Source organism: Cetorhinus maximus, chromosome 29 (assembly GCF_964194155.1).
Source record: "Cetorhinus maximus chromosome 29, sCetMax3.hap1.1, whole genome shotgun sequence".
Classification (NCBI taxonomy): Eukaryota; Metazoa; Chordata; class Chondrichthyes; order Lamniformes; family Cetorhinidae; genus Cetorhinus; species Cetorhinus maximus.
In genome coordinates, this window is record NC_135907.1 from 17,776,456 (window position 1) to 17,782,808 (window position 6,353).

Below are 6,353 nucleotides of genomic sequence, written 5' to 3' on the forward strand. Positions count from 1 at the left end.
CAGCAAGTAACATTGTCGCCACACAAAAGCCAGGCAATGACCATCTCCAACAAGAGAGAATCTAACCATCGCCCCATGATATTCAATGGCATTATCATTACTGAATCTCCCGCTATTAACATCCTGGGGGTTACCATTGACCAGAAGCTGAACTGGACTAGCCATATAAATACTGTGACTATAAGAGCAGGTCAGAGGCTAGGAATCCTGCGGCGAGTAACTCACCTCCTGACTCCCCAAAGCCTGTCCACAATCTACAAGGCACAGGTCAGGAGCATGATGGAATACTCTGCACTTGTTTGGATGAGCTCCAACAACACTCAAGAAGCTTGACACCATCCTGGAGAAAGCAGCCCACTTGATTGGCACTCTATCCACAAGCATTCACACCCTCCACCACCGACGAACAGTGGCAGCAGCGTGTACCATTTACAAGATGCACTGCTGGAACTCACCAAGGCTGCTTAGGCAGCATGTTCCAAAGCCACAACTGCTACCACCTAGAAGGACAAGGGTGGCAGACACATGGAAACACCACCCTCCAAGCTTCTCACCATCCTGACTTGGAAATATATCGCTGTTCCTTCACTGTTGCTGGGTCAAAATCCTGGAACTCCCTCCCTAAAGCACTGGGTGTACCTACACCACATGGGCTGCAGCGGTTCAAGAAGGCAGCTCACCACCACCTTCCGAAGGGCAATTAGGGGTGGGCAATAAATGCTGGCTTAGCCAGTCAACCCCACATCCCGCAAATGAATTTTTTTAAAAATTAAAGAAGAGCAGGGAGAATTTCCCCAGTACCCTGGCCAACATTCCTCCCTCATACAGTACTACCAAAGCAGATTAACAGACATATGCCTCATTGTTGTTAGTGGGACCTTGCTGCGCAACACTTTACTACAGAATAACACTGCAGCATGAATTAATTGGATGTGAAGTAATTTAATTTGTTCTGAAGCTGTGAAAGGTGCTTCTTTTGTAATTTGTTCTTTTGGCAAAAGACAAATTTCTTTTTGTTTTGCTGTTCATTTTTCATCATCAAGTCGTGCTGTAAATGAGATAAATCCAAATGGGTTTCCATCTCAAAAAAAACTTTTCAGATAACAATTGAATCTCATGTTTCAGATATGTTATCTCAATGCTTACTAAGCAATCTGTAGAAAGTAGAAGGAAATAGGTAAATTAAGAAGTATTGGGTAAGTGATTAGGGTTGCCGACTCTGTAGGATTCTCCAGCAGTCTCCAGGAATCGACGATTAATCTCCAGGACATTGCTGGGATCATGCCAAGAGAAAAGTCATAGAGGGCACTAAACAAATTTGTTTTTTCTTTCCACCTTCTGTTGAACGGGCCTTGGCCTGGGTTGCTTGATTTAGAAAAAATAGGGTGTGGATAATTGATTTATGTTAAATGGGGAAAGAGCATAACCTGTGGCAGTTGAGATTTCTGTTCAGATGATCTAGTGCTTTACAGAGGGGTGATGGTGGTAATCTCACTAATGGGGAATGAAGCATGGAAATGCCTTGGCCAATCAGAGTTGACATGCCTGGTTTGAATTTGAACAAAAGCTTGGCAGTTAACTGTTCCCTGCTGCATTCTCAATGGCAACGCCTCTACCACTTGCTAACCAGTCAGCACACTCTTCTCATGCAGTATAAATTGTTGTTCCCTTCACTGTTGGTAATCTTGCAATCTGCCCTGATGAGTGCAAGACGAAAAGCTTCGACAGCAGGTCTCTCTTTTTTTTCGGCAATCCTCAAGTCTGTACTCTTAAACGGCTGGTCACATTGGGCTCGAAACGTTAACTCTGTTTCTCTCTCCACAGACCTGCTGGGTTTTTCCAACGCTTCCTGTTTTTATTACTTTCTTCTTGATTGGATTATTGGCTTCTTTTATTCCTATTCCTAGACATACATGATACCTTCTGGCTATTTAATCCTTCTGCCCAAGCACCTTCTTGTACTTAGCCTTGCTTTTCCAGCAAAGGGTGTATTTCTCTGCAACACTGTCAATTCTGTAACCTTTGGGCTTTTAAAAGTCCAGGGATCACCCAGATGGTTGCTAACTCTCATTTTATTCCTGGAGGCTTCAGCACATCACTCCTTGCCTCAAACCATTCGGCTGTTGGTCTATCCTCCAAGTGTCACTGCCTTCCCCCAGCCAATTGGAACGGCTCTTGGTTACTCAATTAGATTAATCTTCACTGTTGAGGCTTTTCTCCCATATTCAATATTTTCAGAATTAATAAATGGAAATGCTCCGAGAAAATGGAAAAAAAAAACACAACTTTGTTGAGTGCCCTCTATGACTTTTCTCTTGGCATCATCTCAGCAATGCCCCGGTGATTAACCTTCAATTCCTGGAGACTGCTGGAGAATCCTAGAGTACCGGCAACCCTAATCACTTACCCAATACTCCTTCATTTACCCGTTTCCTCCTCCTTTCTTCAGGATTCATGATATCCTGCAAAATGGGTCACGACCTGGGTTGCATAATTTAGGATAAAAAGGCTGTGGATAGTGGATCTATGTTAGGTGGGGAAAGAACACAATCTGTGACAGCTGAGATTTCTGTCCAGATGATCTAGTGCTTTATTTTGTTAAGGAACAATGAGATCATTAACCCAACTGTGGTGAGATATTTTTAGTGCAACTGTGAGGGAATCAAACGTGGGAGGGTAAATCCCCATCAGCGGACGTTGTGACAATGACCAGGGACAGTGTTTCTGAGGGTCAGGCGCTTACATCTCCATGGGAAAGGCCAGGAATATGTGCCATGGGGGAATTGTCCGTGCCACCCAGTATTACCAGTTTCTCAAGTTACTTCACGGTGAGCACAGGTGAGTAAAGAGGAATTGGCCAGAATTATTCCTTTAGTCACAGGATGTGGGATGAAGTCAAATGCAAGTAACTTCTCCATAAGTCTTGTTATTTTGGTTGTCAGGCCCCCGATCATGCACAGTGTTAGTGACAAGTTCTTTAATTCCTTATTTGGGCATCATTGAGGATGCTAACCGTTACAAGTAATTTTTCTCTCCTTTATTCTTGGTGACTTATCTCAGGCGTTTGGTCCACGGACACTAACAGCCCTCTGGTGCCTCATGCAAGTGACTACTCTTTGTGTGCGAGCATGAGTGAGTGTCGTCATTCTATCTGACCATGAAGGGCATTATTATAGGGGCACACACCTGATCCTCACCCACTTTTCATTCTTTCAAGGAAATGTTTCAGGATAGCAATCAGTAAAAAGCTCCCCCTTCATTTCTAAGCCCTACATAGGAACAGAAGACGAGTAAGCTGTTACACCCCATTAGCCTGTTCCGCCATTCAATTATATCATGGCTGATCTACCTCAACTCTTTATATTCACCTTTGCTCCATAATGTTATAGGATGTTGTATACATTAAAAGTGTCGTATGAATTCAAATTGTTCACAATACCCCCTGCCCATCAAAAATTTATTATTGTCAGTCAGAGGAATTGAGACCAATTGCAGTGTTTCCCCCAATCTAACATCAGTTAACTCAGTACAGAGCGGAGATTAAGCCAAGGAACTAAACAGTGCTTGAATATCACTGAAAAGAGAGACATGTTGCCAAAGCTTTTTCACTTATCAGGACAAATGCAAGAATGTCAAATTTCAAATGATCACAACAATTTATACCACGGGAGATAAGGGCACTGAAGGAACTATACCTAGATGTGTTGTTATGGACTCATGGAAATGTCAAAGCATTAATAAAAAGAGCAGCTATTTCTGTTGAGTTTGCATATATTAAACAAGGAACTTGTTCTGTGGCAACCATGTTGCTACCAATTGACTTAGTAAATTACATTGTGGGACACCAGTGTTCTAAATATTCAACATGATTGTCTGAAATGCCTCTCGCTGGTATCCTAACAGAGATGTGAACCCGTTTTGGTTAAATGCGCTAAAAGTTTCCATGGCACTATTGCCAAGCCTAACTTCAGGGCTCAGGTTATAAACTAGCCAGTTAAATCCAGTCCCTCTGACTATTATTATGAGATTGTGGTGACTGACAATGCTCAGTCCAGGAAATTTTATTGTGAAGTAATTATTTTTTTTTGAAATTCACAATTGGAAAAAGTGAAACATTTTCAACAAAGCACAATAGATTTATGGAGCAAGTTAATCATTGAATCAGATACTATAAATGGCTGAATGAGGCATTGCTGGAAAAAGAAGGGTGTGGTTTACCCATAGAACCATAGAAAGGTTACGGCGCAGAAAGAGGCCATTCAGCCCATCATGTCTGCGCCGGCCAAAAAAGAGAAAAAAAAGAAACTAGCCGCTCATTTTATCCCTTTTTCCAGCACCTGGTCTGTAGCAGGTTATAGCGCTTCAGGTGCAGATCCAGGTACCTTTTAAATGAGTCTCAGCCACCAATTCGGACAATGAAATCCAGACGCTCATCGTCCTCTGGGTGAAAAGGTTTTCCTCATGTCCCCTCTAATCCTTCCACCAATCACATTAAATCTATGCTTCCTGGTATTGACCTCTCTGCTGGGGAAACAGGTCTTTCCTGTCTACCCTATCCTGGCCCCTCATAATTTTGTACACCTCTTGCCCAACAAGAACGGATGGACCTGTTGGACCTAATGACCTTTTATTACATAGAATTATGTAAAATTTATAGCATAAAAACAGGCGGTTAAGCCTGAGATTTGAGCATAATCACTTGCATGGACTTGACGTATCGAATGGTCTGTGCTTGTGTTTATACTGCACAAGATGCTTTCTCCCATCCTATTTCTTCTCCCTCTACCAACATATCCTTCTATTCCTTTCTCCCTCAATTGTTTATCCAGCTTCCCCTTAATGCAGCTATGCCATTAACCTCAAATACTATGTATGACAGCAAGTTCTGCATTCTCGCTATTCTCTGGGTAATGAAGTTTCTCAAGAATTCTCTATTGGTTTTATTAGTGGCTGTTTATGGTTCCTTTCCTGTTCCAGCAATTCTTGTTTCTTGTGGGTGATGAGAAAGATGCCAATTAATTGACCCTTGGTACATTTCAACATCCTCTCTCTGTGACCCACGACAGTATGGTCCTTGAAGCCAAATAGCTTGGTCATGGATACTCCATTAATGTATGATGCCCTGCCCATGTTAAACTTGTTTTCTGCTTTGTTTGTAGCTACTTAGCGATGTTCAAGATTTCAAAGGAGACTCCATTTTTTCTCCCCCTTTGGATGGACTGGCAGGGGGGGTGGCTGTGGTGTGATTACACAGGTGACCAGCAGTGACAAGGTACATGACTGTCGGTTTGTCCATCACAGCCAGATATCAACCTCCTCTCACCCAATGCTCAAACGCTGGCAAAAGTCGATGGGTGGGGACCATTGGTTTACGGGACCATTGGAATTTTGAATTAGACGATCATTGAATGACGATCACGAGCAAGATATTATTTTTATCCACTTCTAGACCCAGAGGTCAACAACTAATTGCAAAATCCCAACAACTGCTATTCCAGAAGTTGAGAGAGACTAGGTGCCTTCTCTTAAGTATAGTCTAGCATCAAACATAATTGGAGTTCCAAATTTGTTGATTCCCTGATATATTATTTCCATCATCTAATGGTTAGAACAAAGGGGAGATGGTGGCATAGTGGCAATGTCACCAGGTTAGTAATTCAGAGGCCCAGACTAATGGTGTGAGGGCATGGGTTCAAATCCCACCATGGCAGCTGGTTTAAATTTAAATTCAATTAATAAAATCTGGAATATTGGTCTCAGTAATTGTGACCATGATTGTTGTACTCATCTGGTTCATTTGACCTAGCAAGTCACTCAGTTCAAGGGACAATTAGGGATGGGTAACAAATGCCAGTGATGCCCACATCCTGAGAGAAAAAAAAAGCTCTTCTGCAGTAACAGTAGGCACTGGAAGTTGGAGATGATGGGGGGGAGCTGGTGGTCCCCTCAGAAGTGTGTCAGTGTTTACAAGTGTGTGATTTCTATGAGGTCGGGGAGGGTGCGGGTGGGATCAGAAGTTAACACTCGGTACAGGGCTTCCCCGGGGAATTTGCAGGCGTTGGTGTAGTGTTAGGAGAGAAAAAAAAAAGACACAGGAGCTGTTGGGAATCGGAGGTGAAATCTCCCTGTTAATGTTCATACAGTTTGGGAAACTCGGGCGAGATTACAACTCTGCCTTCTCAAAAATAATCGCGTTGCTCCAAACCCCAGTTCAGATGTGGCTTCTTTAGCTATTCCTTTATTGAGGGGCCCGGGTCACTTTTACGCTTTAAAACAAAATAAAATATTTTCTGCTGGCTGTCCCTCCCCAAACACACACACACAGACACAGACAGACACACAAGAGGCTCTTG